Source organism: Canis aureus, chromosome 13 (genome assembly GCF_053574225.1).
Source record: "Canis aureus isolate CA01 chromosome 13, VMU_Caureus_v.1.0, whole genome shotgun sequence".
Classification (NCBI taxonomy): Eukaryota; Metazoa; Chordata; class Mammalia; order Carnivora; family Canidae; genus Canis; species Canis aureus.
In genome coordinates this window covers 54,310,579-54,332,941 of record NC_135623.1, presented here as the reverse complement: position 1 = coordinate 54,332,941, position 22,363 = coordinate 54,310,579, and the positions used below count along the sequence as shown (strand labels likewise).

At 35.7% G+C, this 22,363-nt stretch overlaps 1 protein-coding gene across 9 annotated transcripts in view; it reads left to right on the top strand.

Annotated features, from left to right (window-relative positions):
- Positions 1-22,363, top strand: part of IQCM (IQ motif containing M) — a 434,749-nt gene that overhangs the window by 196,582 nt on the left and 215,804 nt on the right. The window lies entirely within an intron of this gene.

Below are 22,363 nucleotides of genomic sequence, written 5' to 3'. Positions count from 1 at the left end.
GGTGCTTACTATATAGTAAGTGGAAAAAGTAGTGTAACAATGCTGTATAATGTTTCAAAGGTTTTGTGTATTAGAAACACTATACTACAATTTACTGTGATAAAAGTATGCCTTTCAATGACTCTGTGAGTGATTCTTCAGATTGCTTTGTTACTATATGCAGCAAATTTGTTGACAAACTTTTGTGGAAAACTATTGATTTTATGAGGTAGATTGGACAGTGAGATGGAAAGAAGAGATTGTGAAAAGTGAAGTAACAGTGAAGTTCTTAGAAGGACAGGTTTCACGCTTGTGTTTTCTTATTCACTGGTAATGCATTCATTCATTAATCCACCAAATATTATTTTAGTAGTGATAGTTTATTCACTTAAAAACAAACATTAAGCACCTGCTATTTTAGGTGCGAAGAACAGAGTGCACACAACAGACTCCTTACATGTATGGAACTTAAAGCTTAGGCAGATTGCAGTTCACCATAGTGAGAGTCAGAAATTGGAATTTAAGTCCTACCAAGTGATAAGGATTTAGTGAGCACCTGTCTTCCAATGAATTCTTAGAAGGCCAATACCTAAGGAGTGAAGACTAATCACAGAACTAAGGGATTCACCTTAGTACTAAGGATAAAACAAATTGATTTGCCTAAACAAAAGCATAAAACCAAGCCTTGACAAATTAAAGATGATAAGCCAGTAATTCAACCACAACCTAGAATAAAAAACTCAACATTCCTTTGAGAACAATAACAGAATCCAGAATCTCTACAATGTACAATGTTTATATACAATAAATAAAATACTAGACATGAAGAAATAGTAAAATCTGGCATGTATCAAAGAAAATGGTATCCCAGATGTTGGAATTAGCAGTCGAGGGCTTTAAAACAGCTATTACAAATGTTCAAAGACCTAAAGGAAAATAAGTTCATAATAACAGAGAATGCCAGTGTCGAAATAGAAACTATAAAAAATAATCAAATAAAAATTTTGGAACTGAGAAATAGAGTATCTGATATGAAAATGGCATTGATGGGTTGAGTAGCATAGTGGGAAAGGCAATAGATAAGATGGGTAAACTCGTAGATCTATACAGACTCATCTGAAGCAAAGAAACATGTAATTAGAATAAAAATGAATAAAGCCTGACTGACCTATAATTTAATATCAAGCAGACTACCATATATGAGTTTGAGTCTCAGGAGGATAAGAGAAATAAGAAGAGGCAGAAAAAAATAGTTGAAGAAATAATGGCTGAATTTTTCCTAAATGTAGTGAAGAGCATCTTTACATATCCAAGATCATCACATCCAAGCAAGATAAGTTCAAGAAAAACCTTATGTAAGCACAGCATAGTCAGAGTTGAGAATTAAAGGGAAAGAACAAACTTTGGAAATAACCAGAAGGGAAAAAATACACATTATTCAGAGGGTTACAGTTCTCAGAATTATGGATGTCTTCTCATCAGAAATGATGGAGGACAGAAGGTAATGAAATTATGTATTTAAAGAGCAGAAAGAAAAAATATCAACTGATAATTTTGTATCTAATGAAACTATCTCACACCATGGAGGATGAAAAAAATTTTCAGTTAAAGAAATGAGATTTTATTGCCAGCTGATCTGTACTTTACTTCATAAAATGTTAAAGGAAGTTCTTCATGCTGAAAGGAAATGATACCTGATGAGAATTTGAATCTACAAGAAGCAATAAGGAAGATTGAATATAGAGAATATATCAACACAAAAATATATTTTTAAAAAAATTTCTTTAAAACTGACCATTTAAGGCAAAATTATAACATTATTATGTTACTTATAAGTTAGGTAGATGCAAATATGTGTGACAATAATACTGAAAGAAATAGTTATTCTCTTGCCAGTTTCTTTCATTTTATGTGTAGCAGTATTAATTCTAAGTAGAGTGTGGTAAGTTAAGAAAGCATATTACGTTTCCCAGAGCAACCACTAATACAAAAAGACAAGCCTAAAAGGCAGTACAAAATGGAAATGGAATACCAAAAACTATTGGGTTAACCCACAAGAAGACAGTAAAAAGGAACATATTGAGTGAATAAAAAAATAAATAGAAAATGGTAGACCTAAATTCAACTGTAGCCACATTTATATTAAATATACAGAATAAATAATATACTTAAATGTAAAAGCTTGTCAGGCTGGATGAAAAAGCAAGAACCAACTCTCTACTCTCTATAAAAGATGAACGTAAAGACATTAATTGGAAATAAAAGGGTAGAAAAAGATAAACAATGGAAAAAGCTAGCAGAAGAGTGTTAGAGTGGCTGTCTTAAAATCAAAGTAGGCTTCAAGAACTATTTCTAGAGATAAAGAGGACAGACACTTCATAATTGTGAAAGAATCAATTAATCAGAATTAGATAATAACCCTAAATGTACATAGCCAAGTAATAGACATTCTAAATAAATACAGCAAAAATTGACAGGATTAAATAGTAAAATGGATGATAACTCTGTAATTATGGCTGGAAAAATTTCCTATCCCTCTTTTAGTAATAGGAAAATCAGTAAAAAGAATAAATAGTGATATCACAGATTTGAACAAGCCCCTGGACTAATTTGACCTAATTGACCTTTATAGAAGTCTACATTCAACAACTGTATAAAATACATTCATTTTAAGTGCACATACAGCATTCATTATAGAGATAAGAAAGCAATGAAATAAATAGCAGAGAAACAATATAGCAAGTTAACAAAGCCAAAAATTGGTTCTTTGAAAAGATTAATAGAATTTGTAAGGTCCTAACAAAACTGGTTAAGAAAAAGAAGAGATAAAACACAAATTTCAGTATTAAAAAAGTGAGAGTTGGGAATAACTTCATGCCGACTACATGCAACTAAGATGAAGTGGACAAAGTCTTTGAAAAAGACAGCATACTAAACTGACGCAAGAATAAATAGAAAATTTGGATAACCCATGTCTATTAAGGAAATGGAATTTGTTATCAAAAACGTTTCCACAAAAATTGCTTTAAGGAAGTCTTTTTTTTTTTAAATAACTATTTAATGTTGTTGAAACCAGCTGATCTTATGTAAGTGTTTTTCCTGAAAATATTCTTTACCTGGTTAGTATTAGGAGTCTTTTTTCCTCATAGGTGTCACTAAATTAAAATCTGGTCCAGCCCTTTCAATGACTAAAAAATTATACGATCTGAAAGATAAGTGTTTATTATAGTTATTTTACTGGAGCCAGCCAGCTAATCTGAATGCTAAACATTTTCCTGTACCATCTGTTGCAGGCATAAAGAGCTCTGGCAAAGTTTTGCAGGGATATCTAGCTAATTCTTGCAGGGATATCTTAAACATTTTAGTGAATGGTGGCTAAAGGGGAGTTTAGAGGTCTTTTGAATTAATTCTTTTAATTTCCAGTTGAGAAAACAGATTCAAAAAGATTAAGTGACTTCTTCAAGGTCGCAAAAGTAAAAAAAAGAAAACAGAACTGCTAACGAGGATCCAGCTCTTATTTCTCATGCTGCCTTATGCTGTTTGTATCTTAAATGTTAACAACCTTTCTGATCATTAGGTTGGAGAAGTAGACTGAAACCTTAAAGAGTTAGCAAATCTTCGAGTGGCTGTAGTGATTAAAAAGTATCACTAGGACAGAATTCCAGGAAGAGGGAAAACAATGTGAAAATAAAGCAAAGTGGGGAACCATATAAAGCTGTAAGTGTATCACATAGAGACACACTTCATTGACTATATCTAAGTGAAACAATGTTTATATTTTTTGTTTACTTGAAATCTTGTACCACTTCTATCATAGAAATTCCATGAAACTTTAAAATCCAAATGTTGGGACCCTATAAGCTTGGCTTGAAGGAGTTTTTCTTGTTAGGAATTTCCCATGTATTTTCAGTTAGAGGTTTCTTTAGAGTCTGCATGAAGCAGAGTGTGTTATAACCTTCCATCAGTCATTGGGCAACTTTAATAAAGTACTGGCCAATTTCTGAAGTACTTTTGCATTTCAAGGGTAAAAATATGTCACACATATATTATTACCGCTAAGCTACAGTAAATAGAAAAGAATTGTTTTCCCCCCCTCTTCTTAGTTATAGAAAAAAAAAAAAGAAAAAATGATGGAATTCATTGACACATACCCACAAGCTTTGCAGGAACCCTCTACATTTAGCAAATAGGACTGGTTTATGCAGCCACTGAGCAGGATTTTTTAAGAAGACAGTCCCTTGTCTGTTAAATGGTGGGGCTAGGAAGTTAAGTAAACTAAAAATAATGCTGCTGCTGCACTTGATTTGGAGTCAAGGCAAATTTGTACACCCACTCCTTTTCATGGGAGGGAGTAGAACCTGTTGCCTTAAATAGATAAATGGTGGTCGATAAAGCAAAGTCATGATTATTTCTGTCCTAATCTTCAATGATCATAAGCATAAAAGATAAGTTTTCAAATTTCTATTTTTTGGGCCTTATCTCCCTGTTTTTTTCAACTGTGAAGATCTCAAAATTCAGAAAGAGAAGAAAAATGGCATGGTAGTAGTGCTTAGGTACATTTGCCTATACAAATATGTGTACAGATATATAGAAGACTTGTCATTAGGATTACTACTAAACGAGGAGCTGTAATCCTCAAATCCAGGACATTTAGGTTGAATTTAGTAGGTTGTAGACTCCAAAAAGAGGCTATTTGCTTTTATTTTTGGATTCTTTAATATATATATATGTGTGTATTTTTATGAGAGGTGATCTTATTGCCTTGATTTTCTAATTCTGCTGTAAATATTCATTTCATTCATATAGTTTTCATAGATGAACATTTATAAAACTGAGTTTTGAATGGTTTGTTTCTTCAATGTTTTAATTTAAATAATAAATTTTCAAATTGTTAAAATTCTCTAAGTTTCAGATAGTTAGAAACCCATAAGATTAAACTGTGGTTGAGTACCTGGGTGGCTCAGTCAAGCGTCTGCCTTTGGCTTAGTTCATGATCTCAGGTCCTGGGATCGAGTCCCACATTGGGCTCCCTGCTGAGTGGGGAGTCTGCTTCTTCCTCTGACCCTTCCCCCTGCTCATACTCTCTCTCTCTCTCTCTCTCACACACACACACACAGTCTCTCTCAAATAAATACAATCATAAAATAAAATAAAATAAAATAAAATAAAATAAAATAAAATAAAATAAAAAACTAGAGTTGAGAAAGCCTGAAACCATTATTAAAGGAAGGTTGAGTTAATCATTTCAATGAAAGTCAAGCCATCTCAGTTAAATTAGAATTGTCAAAGGAATATTTTTGTGAGTTTAATTGTTTTTTAATGTAATGTACCTAATATAAGATTTCCAAACCAGAAATAAAGACAAATAGATGTAACTCTTAATTTTTAGTTTACAAAAAGTAATTTGTACAAGAATTGTGGATATGTATTTATTTTTTACCTCAAAAAAGGTAAAGATGACATGATATTTTTCAGTGAAGTGAGGTCTTGTCTTTTACTAGCGTCATCTTTTTGAAAATCTCTTCATTAACTTCTTAATGCTTAACCTTTTTTCTCTTATTTTTATAGGATATCTTTAAAGTATCAAATGCAGTTTATATTGTTCAGTAAAGGGAAATATTGCTTCAGTGTACATGAATCCATTCTCAATATCTAAGTGAAAATTGTGAGCTAGGAGCTAAATTGATTGTAATCTATTGTACTATTATGATGACAGTGTACCTTTATTTTCTGTAAGATCTTATATATATAAATAGTCTTCTTTGAGAGCTACTTGAATTTGTTTAGTACCTCTAAACATATGGCAAATTTCTTGTTTTTCCTTCAGATAACCTATTATATTCCATGAATAAGACACTTATTTTCTTTTGATGTCTTTCTGCAGTGAGCTGTTAATCTCTTCCAGATTCATAAGACCTCAGTGATAAATTTTCCTTTTGTTGTATTTCTAAAGAGCATAATTGTTTTTTTCAAAATGATGGACTGATTTGCAAGTATAGAACAGAACAGTTGATGGATCTGTAATTCATAGAGGAAAAACATTCTATTGTTGATTCATAATACTAACTTTCTTGTTGTAATAAGTTCAGAGGTTAGTCATCAGCGTTTCACCTTCTTAGTAACCGTTTCAATTCTGGATGACAAGATGTTATTTGAATATACCATCTATGAAAGAGTGTACCATTTTGGAACCCCTAAGTTCCTTATGTTTTTTTTTTAATTCTTTAGTATTTTAAGTGTGCAGATAGTTCATGTAAATATGTAGATGTGGAATAATTACATACTTCTTCCTTACTATTTTGTAGCATACTGGAACTAAAAGGAGAGTAGTAGCAGGATATGAGTAATATGTTGCTAAAACATAAAATCACACTATTCTAAATTTTCTCTTTTTTTGATATAATGGAATATAGTGCATTTATTGCCATATATGTATGAAGTTCATATTTCAGAGTCTGGAAATTTAGGTGGGTACTTGAATGTTTCCTTTATAACTCTGAAATTACCATTTTTTCCTGGAAGGGGTCAAGCCCTCTTATTTTATCTCAACCCAAGTGTACAGTTTACCAGGATGCCTGGGTGGCTCAGTGGTTGAGCATCTGCCTTAGGCTCTGGTCGTGATCCCAGGATCTGGGATCAGGTCCCACATCGGGATCCTGCGAGGAGCCTGCTTCTCCCTCTGCCTGTGACTATGCTTCTCTCTCTGTTTGTGTCTTTCATGAATAAATAAATAAATCTTTAAAAAAAAGTTTACAGTTTACCGCCTCATGCCTTTGATCTCTTCAGAAATTTTGTTACCTAATAATGTAACTTTTTCTTGTTTATGGTTGGATATCTTCCATGAACAGTTTTTTTCTGGGTCAGTACTCAGTCTAAGGATTTATGAAAATAAATTTATGGGGAATAATATTTCTCCAATGATACTTCCACTTTTGTGTCCTTTCTTTGAAGAATAATAGAATCTCAAAGATTAAGGAAACTTAGAGATTTTCTACTGAAACCTTCTATCCAAAGGGTGCATCTTTATAGCATGGTGCCCACAAAGACTTTACTTAAAAACTCCAGGGATTCATAATGCCTGTCTTCAAGTGGCATTTCATTTAATTCTCAGGACTGCTCTGACTTTCAGACAGTTCTCTGTGTGAAGCTCATTACCCATCTAGCTTGAGCTGGTACCCATTGGTTCTGATTTGTCTTCATGAAGCCACCACCCTAATTAACAGTCTTCTCTTTTTAGATTAAGCCCTTCATTATAATGTTTTTGCAACATCTTCATTGGAATGATAATTCAACCTAGTTTAAGCAAACTGATGCTTCAATCAGTATGCTCACGTAAGAGGAGATTCCAAGAAGATAGAGAATGGTGGGCATCTATTCTTTGTTTAACATCTCAGGCTCAACTGATCCAACAGACTCAAGTACAGTTGGCCCCATATTGGAACAATGTGGGTTTGGACTGCAAGGGCCCACTTATAGGAGGATTTTTACAGTGTAGTGTATAGTCTATTTTCTCTTCCTTATGATTTTCTTGGTAACATTTTCTTTTTTCCAGCTTACTTCATTATAAGACACATATAACATACAAAATATGTGTTAATTGATTTTGGATATTATCAGTAAGGCTTCTAGTCAATAGTAGGTTATTAGTAGTTAAGTTTTTTGGGAAGTAAAAATTATACACAATTTTTTTATTGCTCGGGGGGGGGGGTCAGTGCCTCTAACCCCCATGTTGTTCAGAGGCCAAATATAATGTCTTTAAGATGGACTCTCTTTTCATTTATTTAAGGTCTGCTTGCTCCTGCTTGGCTTTAATATCTCCTACAACAGATTTTCTCCCCATGGTAGAAAAAAGTGGCTGATTTCTAGCTGTTTGCAATTATTACTTCCTCTCTCACCAAAAGGAACAGCCTCTTATTACATATACACACCCACTAACCACCTCCTTCCCCTGGAATTATTCCGGCAGACCTTCTAGAATGAGTAACATGATCAGCCCTAGGCAAATCATGTAGGAGTCACATGAGTGGACTGATAGACGTGCAGTTCTACAAAAGAGAGGAGGAATAAAACAGAGGAAAGGAACAGGTGCCCACCACACTCCAAAGTATCCCTTCTACAATATGTTGCTTAGGAAAAACACAATATTTTAGGTGGGATTTTATCTATACAATGTAGAGTGGGACCAAACTGTCAATGCTGGGGACCAACGCATGAAGCCCATTATTATGTCAGTTCTGGTGGGCAGTTTCTAAAAGGCAATATGCAGATTTATTTAAAACTGAAAAATAAAACCCTAAATAAGCAAACTCTGAGAGCTCAGATGTTCTAATGTGTCTGCATTTTGTTCTCCTTTCATCTCTCCTTTTTTCTCTTTCTCTACCCCTCTTTTCCTCCCTATATATATTGCCAAGCACATAGGGAAAAATTGTTGCTCTCAGGGAATTCAGAGTATAGCGGGGTGATACAACCAGAGATAATTACAGAGTAACGTAATTGCAGCGATGGAGGAAAGGTACCTAAGCATCTTCATAGGTCTGAGAAGAATTATTTGCACAGTCATATACATTAACTAATTGCAGAGCTTTGCAAGTAAAGCTATCACATTCCAACATTGGATTTAGTTCCTTGCCACATTTACCTAAGATAATTAGCTCACATATTACCTTTTCAAGAGTCCCACACCTACCATGATACACATTTAAAATTATGTCTTCCATCCCTGCTAGCACTCCCGAACTGCTTTCCTGATTTATTTATTTATTTTATCATAACACATATGCCTTCTAACATATCCTGTAGTTAAGTTGCTTACTGTGATTACTGTTTGTCTTTCCCACTAGAATACAGGCCCAATGCGGACAGGGAGGTTTCTATGCTTTATTTACTAGTGTATCCTCAGTGCTAGAAAAGCATCATACACTGAATGAATGAATGAATGAATGAATGAATGAATATTTGTTCAACGCATGAATTACATTTTTAATCTTTCCTTTCTTCTAATGAATTTTCTTCCCTTTATAGTCATGTGTAGCTTCTATTTCAAGCTTTATACTGCTTTCTGGTATCTTTCCTGGAATATCCCATAGCCATTTCTTAAAACTGAAATCATTATGTATTCTTTCCAAATCTTCTCTCCTATATTCTCTATCCCTATCTATCTATAGTAATGATACTATCTATCCTTTCACCCAAAACCAAATCACTCCCTGGCATAGCAATCTGGTAAAAACAAAACAATAATAATAATAAAATTAAAATGAATGAAAGAAGGGAAATAAATTCCAGATGGCATGACACTCTTTTTATGCACATTCTGGCTCTTGACACCATTATTACTTTAATTACATACCATCCAGTTGATAACTGATAAAATTTGGTCCATACTTACTTACTAGTCCAAACTTCGTAATTCTTATACTCTTTTCTCCTTGAAAGTGAAGACATTTACCATTCTCCAGAATTCTCACATCACATTCATTGTCCAGTTTCTCAAAGACAGTAGATCAATAGATTAATCTGGAAAGTTATTTGCCTGAGCCCAGAAAATTTAACTAAGAACAGCTTCAGTTTTGTTTATGAGATCTTTTCTTGGTTTGTGCTTCTGTTCTCTCCTATGAGTATTTAGTCTGATGGCCATTCTTCTTGAGCAGCATACAATCAGTACAGCCTGAGTTACCGCAGTTCCAGTAAACTCCTAGTGATGCCAATGCTGCTGGTCCTCAGACCACATTTTGAGTAGCAAGCTAGGGGGCATATCTGACTATATCCAGCGTTCCCTTTGATTCCCAGCTCAGTTGGTTTCTGGGATGACATAGTTGCTCTCTGCTACTGTCATCATGTTAATGGAGAGAGCTATGGTAAATCACCTTGATGGTATTCCAGTGCCAAATTTGTACTGTGAAGAAATCTGAAAAAAATAGCTACCAGAGAACTGCATGTCTTAGGAAATGCTACCGTCTCCAAACTCACACACCTTGAAGTCAAATACTACCACGTAGCTGCACGTTCTGTATTCCAGGCCTGCCTTCCTCAGGATCGTTCCTTAGTGGTGCAAGAAAGAGGATAAAGGTAGCTAAGTCTAGGTCAAATAATTGCCTCAGTTATCAATTTCTTTTCCCTGATGTCATTTTGAGGTGCTAGGTTTGTTCTTTGTGCTGATCCTCCACCTACCTTAGGTTTCCTGGCTAATGACTATTTCCCTGGCTTTTAGAATACTTGCTTTACTCTGAATCTTCAAGAACTGTTGATCCCTTGCTTATGACTATTGCCAAGAATTTTGAAACTTCTTCTTAGTTGTTAATTGTGGACCTTTGGTGTCTTCCTTTTATTACTTATTTTCCTGTGTAAGAATTCTACTCAAGAACACTGTACACCCAAGCAGGAGCAAGACTGGCAGTAGACCATTGGCAGCCTAGATCTCTGAATGTGTCCAGAATCCAGCATCGGTGACAGTCACCAAAGATCATTAGATCAGTACTATCTGTTTTTTCCAAACTTGCCCACTTGGATGGAAAAACACCACATCACTAGGCAGGCCAAAGAAGATGCAGAGTAACCAAATTCTGATAGCTGGATTCTCTGGTAAAAGAGAGTTAGAGCACATTGGCTTAAGCTACAAGCTGAACTGGGGACTTCTGCTTTCTTCCCTGGAGTAGAGATGGCTAAGATCCTAGAAAAGTCTTGAGTTTACGTTGTGTCTCATATGCATAGGATATTCCTAATTCCGCCAGTGTCTGCTGAGGCATGCAGCAGTGAGTAAGGAAGAAACAGACTATACAGAATCAGTACCTGTGAAGCAGGATGGCTGGGTCTGATTAAAGGGGAAGACTCTGTGAAGGTGTGATTCCTACATAGAATCAGAATGAAAATGTCCAAGGAGCAACAAGCAGAATAATAGGAGGAAAAAACCACACAGAAACTCTCATCTCTAAATCACAGTAATCATGCCCATGAGCAGAATGGGGATGAATGAATGTTTCAAGCATGGAAAATCAGATTTTCAATTACTTTTCCATGGTAGAACTCACAGAGGGAGAGTAAGGAGGCAGAGTATAGGGAGGGGACTATAAAGTACCACCTCTCTTCTCCTCTGGGTTATGCAGAAGACTCTCCACAGTTCCTGCTTTTCTAATAGAATCGGACCTGCCACAGTCTGCCATCACTCTGTGTGCCTGCATGAGGGTCTCCAAATTCCTGTCAATGATATATTAAGTGGTTGGGACTGCAATATTGAGAATAATATCAGAAACTGTTTTTAGAGTCACCTGAATTCTCTTCTAGGGACAAGGAATCTGTGAACAGGCACCAGCCTTCATTGCCTGCCCTTTTTGTACAGAGATGAGGGAGCCAGATGGCAACGAGTAGAGCCAACTCTCCTCCCTGACTGCCTGAAGCTCGGGTCAGGAGCAGAGGGCTGCCCCAAGAGGAATAAGCAAATTACTGTATTGGGAGGAATAGTAGACAATTCATGTTCCCTGTTTCATAGATAAGCTCATGAAAAATTGACAACTCTGGTCACCATGCCACAGAAAAATCAGCTCCCATTACACCTTTGGCATGAACATCCTAGTCATTTCAGTCATCTTCAGGGTAATTTTTCCCAGTGCCCTACAGATAAAACATGTAGGCACAATAAAAAGGAATTTTCAATGTTTGTATTAAAGAGAAGTCCCTGAAAGTGCATCATAGATTACCTTGACCATAAAACAGAATCAATTAAATTTGAACAAAAATAGCATTTCCTTCCTACTTTGTTTTTCTACTATGTAAAATGACAATTTCATTTTAATTCACAATGAATTGTGCTCCTCCAAAATTTTTATATGTGAAAGAATAATTGTGTTTTTTGAACTGAGTTTGGAATTTAGATATTTCTAAATTGTTTTGAGGAAAAGCTGTTGATAAATTGAAACCAATTAGCAGCAGCAGTAATAACACAACCCATCTTTCCATAGATATGACATAATAGGCTGGGATAATTTCTTTAAGGGAAAAATCAGTTGTGAGGGGGCCAGGGAGAGAAAATCCTCTCAGGATTTTGAAATCCTATATCACTTGCATTTTTGGATAGGTACTAGTTAGAGAACTTCAGGTAGTAAACTGTTTAAAGCAAATACCCCAAGAGGCTTTTAATAGAATATCAACTTCCACTCTTTTATATGATCTAGTTAAAGACATTGCTGTGGAACTGGGAGCAGCCAAAAGTACGAGGCCACATGGTTTTTCGGGGGTTGGGCAGGTTGACATCATGAGGAATGATCACAAGGTATAAAAGGAGTGTATACGGAAAAGGAGGAACTGCATTTCATTCAGATATTGAAACTAGACATTTTGCCTGAATTAAAATGGTGTTATCTTCCACTTTAGGAGACTGTATCTTATTTTTAGAAGTCCTGGGACCCTCCTCTGATTTTTGATGTGTACAGGTTTTGTTAGCATAAAGTACTAAATCCTTGGGAAGGCTCAGAAATGGAGTATTAAATAGTATAAAGGCTATATTATTCAGGGAAATGTAGTATATCCCTGTTCTTAAAAATCTTTCTTTCTTTCTTTCTTTCTTTCTTTCTTTCTTTCTTTCTTTCTTTCTTTCTTTCTTTCTTTCTTAAAAAACTCCATGCTGAACTTAATGCATTGTTTTCAAACTGAACAGACCTCATATAGGGGATTAAAGTAGGCTGCAAACTTATTTTGCTCATTATCCATGTTGCTTTCAAATCTGGCATTCAAAGCATGAGGGCATCACATGTTTCTACTTCAAGGCTGCACATACAGGAAACGAAAGCCCCCAACACAGCTTGGTAGCAGTGGATCCAAATCAGGGCAAATTGTGAAAATTATAACGAAATTGCAAAGCATTTGGACAAAGAGGCATGCTAGTCTAATCGGGAAAACAGTGATATTTACTTTTCCATAATGTAGGTTGGAAGAGGAATTGGGGGAGGGAGGCATCACAAATCTCTTTTAATATATTTCTGAACTTGGCAACCTCAACTGGTTTTGTCACATATTTGCAGCTTAAAAAGTATTTGGCTTTTACAACAGCCAAAATAAGTATCCTTTAATCACTTTCAACCTATGAACAGATGGGCAAGCAGTGCTTTTATAAATGGAGCATACAAAATACTTCAATATCAGCCAAAACTAATTAGTAGCAATATCTGAACCAAACTCTAAAACTGATTTAGTGTTTAATATATATTACCCTATAAGCGTTAACAGTTGAAAGGAAATTCCCTGTTCAAATGTTTGCCAAGCTCAGTGTCTAATGTTCAGACATGATTAACTTACCAATTAACTTATGTATCTTTTCTCACATGTAATCTTGCTTAATGATTTATTCTCTCAATGAAAACAATTTGATTTCATATCTCGATCATAGATTTGTCAAACTTTAAGTGAAAAAGTCAAGTTCAGCTATACAGTAAGTACTAGTCTTTCTCTCAAGCTTTCTTAGGGTGACTTTAGTAGGAGGTGGCCTGAGGACCAAGGAGGTGGTCTCTTCAGTGGTGGAAACTGGTTTTATATCTAGCTTCTTATGACTCACATTTTTATCTTCATTAAGATTTTTTAGAGGAGTTTTATAAAGTCTCTGTAGTGGTTAAGAATCTGTAAACATGAGAATTATCTCCCTATCAGAATTGTGGTAAGACATTGTAAAAGAAAATAAATTTTAAAATAACACTTAGAGGGTAAGCAAAAGATAATTCCTACTGGCTGGTTCTCTCATCCAAGGTTACTTAACCTCCATATATTTGATAGTCACAACGCATTTCCTCCATCTAAGTGTATGTGGTATGACTGTATTGTTTCAGTACTGCTGAAACAAACAAAAGAAGATAAACCTAAAGCCAGTCACCCAAATCATCCTAACCATTTGGGGGTTGGGGATTTCCAAGGCCAAACCTTCTGAAGTCATGACGATTGTGTTTTCTTTTGATTTTATCACATAAAAGGCAAGAAGGGCTTTGAATTCTGACTATGCTAATTATAGCTTCATGACCTTTGGCAGTCACCTAATTTCTTTTGCATCAATGTATAAAATCAGAATAGTAACATATATCCAATAATAGTATTATTATTTTTAAAAAGATTTTATTTATTTATTCGCGGAGACACAGAGAGAGAGGCAGAGACACAGGCAGAGGGAGACGCAGGCTCCATGCAGGGAGCCCGATGTGGGACTCAATCCCGGGTATCCAGGATCAGGCCCTGGGCTGAAGGCAGATGCTCAACCGCTGAGCAACCCAGGTGTCCCAACCAATAAAATTATTTTGAGGATTAAAGGAGAAAATATATCTGAAACAAATATTTCATAAAAAATTGCAGCTACTATTGCTATTAATGGATTTAATTATTGTTTCTTCTATGTTGTACAATGCACATCAGTCAATTTCAGAAAGTCTGAACAAAGCAGAAAACAAGAAACAAATAGAGTTGACCATTGTACAACATAGGGGTTAGAAGTGCTGACCCTCCACACAATAAAAAATTTGGATATAACTTTTGACTCCCCCAAAGCTTAGCTACTGTTGACCAGAAGCCTTACTGGTAATAAAAAGTCAACTGACACACATTTTGTATGTTATATCTATTATATTCCATATTTTACAATAAAGTCAGCCAGAGAAAAGAAAATGTTAAGCAAATCATAAGGAAAATACATTTATAGAACTGTAAAGTATCAAAAAAAAATCCACATATAAGTGGACCTGCACAGTTCAAACCCATGTTGTTCAGTGGTCAACCATAAGCATTTTTCTTTAAACCTAAGTTTTTCTTTACAACCTAACTTTTAATCATGGATTTTCATTTTACTAGAGGAGTTAATGAATCAGAATCTATGAGGACAGGCCCAAAGCAGGAGTTCCTTAAAAAAATTTCTTAGATGCCACCCTTGATTTAGAACAACTGCACTAATACAATCACTAATAATATTTTGGCATGCTTCTTTTTGGACTTATTTATATACGTCATTTAAAAATAATGTTGCAATCATATAATGCATATAATTTAATGTCTTCATTCTCCTAATATCATTTTTTGGAATCGTAAGCATTTTCTTAAGTTATTGCATAATCTTCATAAACATCATTTTTATGATCTCATAATTTATTGATTGGATATAACACAATTTACTCAGATATTTGTTTCTGGATTTCACCCATCATAAATGAAACTATGATTGATATTTTCATACACACAACTTTTCTCAATTTCTATTTCTTTTAGAGGTCAGTCTAGAGAGAATTGCAGGCATACTTTGTTTTGCTGTGCTTCATTTTATTGCACTTTGCCAATAGTAGCATTTTTTTTTTTTCAAAATGAAGGTTGGTGGCAACTCTGCATTGAGTAAGTCCAGTAGTAACATTTTTCCAACAGCATTTACTCACTTTGTGTGTCTTTGTCATATTTAGGTGATTTTCACAACATTTCAAACTTTTTCATAGTTATTATATTTGTTATGGTTCTGTGATCAGTGACTTTTATTGTTACTATTGTAATTGTTTTGGGGCACTACAAACCACACCCATTTGGGATGGCAAGAATAATCCGTAAATGCGTGTGTTCTAACTGCCTACTAACTGCCTGTTCCCCCATCTCTCTCCTCTCCTTAAGCCTCTCTATTCCCTGAGTCACAATACTGAGGTTGAGCCCATCAATAACCCTGCAATGGCCTCTAAGTGTCCAAGTGAGAGGAAGGGTTGCATATTCCTCACTTTAAGCCAAAAGTTAGAAATGATTAAGCTTAGTGAGGAAGGCATGTCGAAAGTCCAGATAAGCTGACTTGTGCCAAACACCCATGTTTTGAATGCAAAGAAAATTTTCTTGAAGGAAATTAAAAGTGCTACTTCAGTGAATACATGAATAAGGAAGCGAAAGTCTAATTGCTGATATGGAGAAAGTTTGAGTGGTCTGGATAGAGGATCAAAGCAGCCACAAGATTCTCTTAAACCAAAGTATAATCTAGCCAGGGCGAAGCCCTACATCTCTTCCATTCTGTGAAGGCTGAGAGAAAGGTGAAGAATCTGCAGAAGAAAAGTTGGAAGCTACCAGAGGTTGGTTCATGAGGTTTAAGGAAAGAAGCCGTCTCTGTAACAGAGAAGTACAAGATAAAGTAGCACATGCTGATGGAGAAGCTGCAGCAAGTTATTCAGAAGATCCAGCTAAGATAACTCACGAAGGTGGCTACAGTGAAGAACAAATTTTCATTGTAAATAAAACAGCCTTATACAGGAAAAAGTGCCATCGTGGACTTTCAGAGCTAGAGAGAAATCAGTTCCTGACTTCAAAGTTTCAAAGGAGAGGCTTGACTCTCTTGTTGGGGGTGAATGCAGTTAGTGACTTTAAGTTGAAGGCAATGCTCATTTACCATTCCCAAAATCTAAGGACCTTTAGGAGTGATGTTAAATCTACCCACCTGTGCTCTACAAATTGAACAATAGATCTTGGATAACAGAACATCTGTTTACAACATGGTTTACTAAATATTTTAAGCCCACTGTTGAAACCTACTGCTTAGAAGGTTTTCTTTTCAAAGGTTCTTTTCAAAATATTACCGTTCACTGACAATGCACCTTGTCATCCAAGACCTCTGGTGGAGGTGGACAAAGAGATTAATGTCATTTTCGTGACTGCTAATACAACATCTGTTCTGCAGCCCATGGGTCAAGGAGTAATTTAGACCCTTGAGTGTTATTATTTAAGAATTACATGTGCGAGGCTGTCACTGTCACAGATAGTGATTCCTCTGGTGGACCTGGTCAAAGTCAACTGAAAACCTTCTTGTAAGAGTTCACTGCTCTAGGTGCCATGAACCACATTTGTGATTCATGGGAATAAGTCAAAATATTGACATAAACAGGGGTTTAGAAGAAGTTGATGCCAACCCTCATGGATGACTTTGAGGAGCTCAAGACTTCAGTGGAGGAAGTAACTGCAGATGTGGTGGAAACAGAAAGAAAACTAAAATTAGAAGTAGCACCTGAAGTTGTGACTGAACTGTTGCAACCTTATGATAAAACTTGAACAGGTAAGTTCCTTCTCATGGATGCAAAGCAAGTGGTTTCTTGAAAAGGAATCTGATACTGGTGGAGATATTATGAACATTGATGAAATGACAGAATTTAAAATATTACATAAACTTACTTGATAAAGTAGCAGCAGAGTTTGAGGAGATTGACTCCAATTTTGAAAGAAATTCTACTGTGGGTAAAATGCTATCAAATGGCATCACATGCTACAGTGAAATCGTTCATTAAAGGAAGAATCAGTCGATGAGAAAAACTTTATCATTGTCTTGTTTTAAGAAATGCAACCTTCAGCAGCTACCACACTGATCAGTCAGCAGCCATCAACATGGAGGCAAAATTCAGCACCAGCAAAAAGATTACGACCCAAAGAAACTTCAGATGGGGGATCCCTGGGTGGCTCAGAGGTTTAGTGTCTGCCTTCTGCCCAGGATGTGATCCTGGGGTCCCGGGATCAAGTCCCACATCGGGCTCCCTGCATGGAGCTTGCTTCTCCCTCTGCTTGTGTCTCTGCCTCTCTCTCTCTCTCTGTGTATGTGTGTGTGTGTGTCTCATGAATAAATGAATAAAGTCTTTTAAAAAGAAAAAGAAACTTCAGATGGTGGTTAGCATTTTTTAAGCAATAAAGTATTTTCTTAAAAGATTTTATTTATTCATGAGACACATACAGAGAGATGCAGAGACATAGGCAGAGGGAGAAGCAGGCTCCCTGTTGGGAGCCTGATGTGGGACCTGATCCTAGGACCCCGGGATTACGACTTGAGCCAGAGACAGGTGCTCAACCGCTAAGCCACCCAGACATCCCTAAGCAATAAGGTATTTTTAAATGAAGGTATGCACATTGGGTTTTTCTTTTTTTAGACATAGTGCTATGGTACACTTAATAGAGTACAGTATAGTATAAACATGACTTTTATATGCCCTGGGAAACCAACAAATTAATTTGACTCGCTTTATTGCAATATTCACTTTTTGATATTCACTGTATTGGGATGGTCTTGAATTGAACCTGCCACTATCTCCAAAGCCTGCTTGTACTTGTGTTTATCATAGGATAGAAGGTGCTTTTCTTTCTCTGAGTGTAAGGCAGCATGTGTACAATTGAGGGGAAGATGGGTTGCCAGTTTGCTTCTGAGTCTTATTTTGTGGTCAGGTTGCACATATAAGTCAGTCAGGGTTTTGACAAAAATTTGTATGGCACTTTTTATTCACTATCATTAACTTGGTATTTTATTGGGCCAGCTTCGATAGCAAAGATGGAATAAGAAGTGTTGATTAAGGCATAAAAGTGTGTATACTGTGGGATCCCTGGGTGGCGCAGCGGTTTGGCGCCTGCCTTTGGCCCAGGGCGCGATCCTGGAGACCGGGGATCGAATCCCATGTTGGGCTCCCGGTGCATGGAGCCTGCTTCTCCCTCTGCCTGTGTCTCTGCCTCTCTCTCTCTTTCTCTCTGTGACTATCATAAATAAATAAAAAAAATAAAAAAAAATGTCTGTACTGTATGGTTAGCAAAACTACAAGCATATGATACAAAGGCATTAGTAACTTCTGTCAAGAAGATTGACAGATTCCCTAGTGTTATCATCTTTTAAAGTGATTTTATGTGGCAGAAATGTTTTTGTTGTCTTTATCATTTTTGTACTGAGGTTGTTATTCAGGAATCCTTCCATTTTCCTCTTCTAGGTTTTACCTACATTATATATAATGGTATAAGCTTCCTTTTTCTCTTGTTAATATCTAATGTTTTCTTAATATTCCTTGTTTGTCCAAAAGTTTATTTTGTCTGATGGGAATTTCATAGCCAGTGGCAGAGGTACCAGGCTGTTTATTATTTAGGACTTATGGCAATAATTTTCACATAATAAGAGTCCATGCCCATGAGTAGGAACCACCACACCTAAGTAAATGACTTGCCTTTAAATGTGATGTTTAGTATGAAAAGTGAGATACAAACTAGATTTTTCAATTACATTGTGGTAGGAAAAAAAAAGTATTGATTCTTACTAAAACTTTATAAATAAATACTTCTATAAAAAAGACATTTTGTGTGTATTGGATTATTGTGCTATGTTATTTTGTTGATAAAATAAATTAATATGTCTTCTTAATTTCTATAGTATTATTTCTGGTGATTTCTTTATTTTTTAAGATTTATTTATCTATTTCAGTGAGAAAGAGCATTCGGGGGGAGGGACAGAGCCCAAGTGGGCTCAATCACATGACCTGAGATCAGACCTGAGCCAAAATCGAGAGTCAGACACTTACCCTACTGAACCAGGCACCCTTATTTCTGGTGATTTCTTAAGATCTACATTAAAATTTTCATTAGCACTTTTTTCTCTGAAGTTCTGAGGGGTTGTTAGGAACCAGTCACATGCCATTAATCAGATGTTTCATTCTAGTTTGTACAAGTATGGCCAAATAAGCTGAAATCTGTAAGTCGATCCTCATAAAGAAAGAAAGCATTTTCTCATATTTTTAATAAAAAATTAATATTTATCATAATATAATTCATTTATTCAGTCCAAGATAATTATATTCTGCTGATCTTGGATCCACATAAAGTTGTCTGTTTGTGGATGAAAAAAGCCACACACAGGAGGTTCATGTTTATGATATTGGTTTAAATTGAGAACCTCAAGTCATTAAGTCTTTTCGTTCTACTAGAAATTTTTAGGAAAATGCATTTCTTTTTTTAAAAAAAATTTCTCTCTCTCTCTCTGTCTCTGTCTCTCATGAATAAATAAATAAAATCTAAAAAAAAAATTCCCAACTTAAAAAAAAAAAGATTTTATTTATTTATTCATGAGAGACACAGAAGAGAGGGAGGCAGAGACACAGGCAGAGGGAGAAGCAGGCTCCATGCAGGGAGCCCAATGTGGGACTCGATCCTGGGTCTCCAGGATCGCGCCCTGGGCTGAAGGTGGCACTAAACCGCTGAGCCCCCCGGGCTGCCCCAAGAAAATGCATTTCTTATAAGGCGATCATTATTTTGATATTTCTTGCAGAAGACATAATTTATGAGCTATAAGTTGTATTAGGGGCTTTGGGCAAGTACGAGAGAAAGCCAGAAGCCACCTGTTGAAGATATGACTAAAAGGGTTATGTTTAGTATATACTTGATGTACAACCAACAATCTCAGAGTGGAGAGGAATGGAATCCTCTATTGAGGACATACACATTCATTCCATAAGGACTCAATCATTGATCTCCGTGAAATAAGAACATATTATTCACAATGAGGGCACTGATAAACTTCAAGTTTTAAAACAATTTATGCCATAAAATGTTCATCATGAGTATTACTTCTTGATGGAGACAAGTTACCTCTGAAACAAATAATTTTAAAAATCGATTTGACAGTTATTATATTAGCCTTTGGGTAGAAAATGTAAATATGTATATTATTTTTTTCTAAATATGTATATTAGTTATCTACTGCTATGATAGCATCACCAGACTTAAAACAACAGCTATTATCTCTCGTGAGATTCGGTTGATGCTGCCCAGGTTTGCTTTAGTAGGTACAACTTGTCTGTTCTCCATGTTCTTGTCTGAACCTTTAGAGGCTGGCTAGTTTGTTCCTCAGTAGATATAAGGTTCAGAGAATAGAACTGTTTGAGGCCTCTCAGGCACATGCTGAAAACCCTGGGTGGCTCAGCGTTTAGCACCTGCCTTTGGCAGGGTCTGATCCTGGAGTCCCATGATCGAGTCCTGCGTCAAGCTCCCTGCTTGGAGCCTGCTTCTCCCTCTGCCTCTCTCTCTCTCTATCTCTCTCTCTCTCTATCATGAATTAAACAAACAAACAAACAAAAAAACTAGAACAATATGGCTTCCAGTGGATTCTTTTGGTCAAAGCAATTCACAGGGTCAGCTGACATTCATAGATGGGTAAACAGATTCTACCTCTTGATGATTGGAGCTGTAAAAATTACATTGTGAAGATAGAGATATAAGGAAGCTTTAATTGGCCATCAATGCAAACAACTTACCACAGGGTGCTTCTAATACATTTATATTAATAGTATTTTAGTTGCTATATATTTAACTTGAGGTGGAACTTTTTTAAAAATTAATTATCTCTTTTCATATTTTGGACTTCGATAAAAAGGGCAGCTCTCAACATAGCTCTTAGTTAAATAAAACTATGGACGATTGTAATGAGTTCAAGGATCTTGGGGCTAATCAGGGAAAAGATGGCTATGAGGTTGCAGTAGCACATAGCAAGCTATATTTGGGCATTACATGGACAGATTTGCATGAGAGGGGTTGTCCTTCAGAGCAGAAAACCTTCCAGAGATAATGACATAGAAACACTACCCAGAAGGGGAAGAGGGAAAAGGAACTCCCACAGGAGAGGGGGGTCAAGGAGAGGGCTTACCTATCTGGGTATTGTCACTCAGCAGCAAGATGGGGAGTCTCTGGGTCGGAGAGTTCTGAAGAGCAGCAGTGGATTGAGGTCTTTTACAGCTTATCTTATCTATGGGTAGCAGGTGTTGGTTGCAGTTTTGTGTGATATGCAAAGCAGGAAGGTTCTAAAAGGCTGAAAATATAGTCTTTGGGGGCAATATAAAAAAGAATTGGATGTCTAAGAATTTTTAGTTTGGATCCAGCAGGCTTTTAAGCTAATGGTGCTAGCCTGATGTGAGAAGTAAACAACATTATACAAGAGTCATCTTTGGTTTATTTATAGAACTATGTTAAACATATTTTACCATTTCTAGCATCCCTCCTTTTAGATAGCGAAGAAGAAAATCTTTGGTATGGTCTTGCAGTCATCTGGGACACCCAAAAGATAGGTTAAAATACATCATAATAGTTTGGGATTTGAACTTTGGGAAAACAATATTGGAAAGAATTCTTAGTAGAGCCAAAGTATGAGCAAAAGTCATAGATGTCTTTAGAGTACAAAAAAAAAAAAATGTAACACAGCTACAGCAACATTAAATATTAGGAATACCAGATTTTGCAAGAAGTATATCAGAAAGAACAAAAAAATAATTACAATAAAGGGAATATTTTTGTGGTATAAATAGCTTTTGTTTTCTAGGCAAACTATATTGAAGGCACTAAATGATTTTTTGTTAAATAAAGAGCAGAGTATGGATTCAAAACTCAGGCTGTCAATGTAACAGAAAGCAAATCAAATTCTAATCTTACTCTTTTCGTATAGAACTTAAATAACATTTTGTAGTCAAGGATCATTCTCTATTTTATGATTGAGCTCATCAAAATTGACTTAACTTGTTCAAAATTTGATATATTTTATAGCTTCTTTTTAAATCTATTATTTGTACATATAAATCATTTTACATCAAGCCCTCTATAAATTATTCTTCAGCCTCAAGTTTCCCTT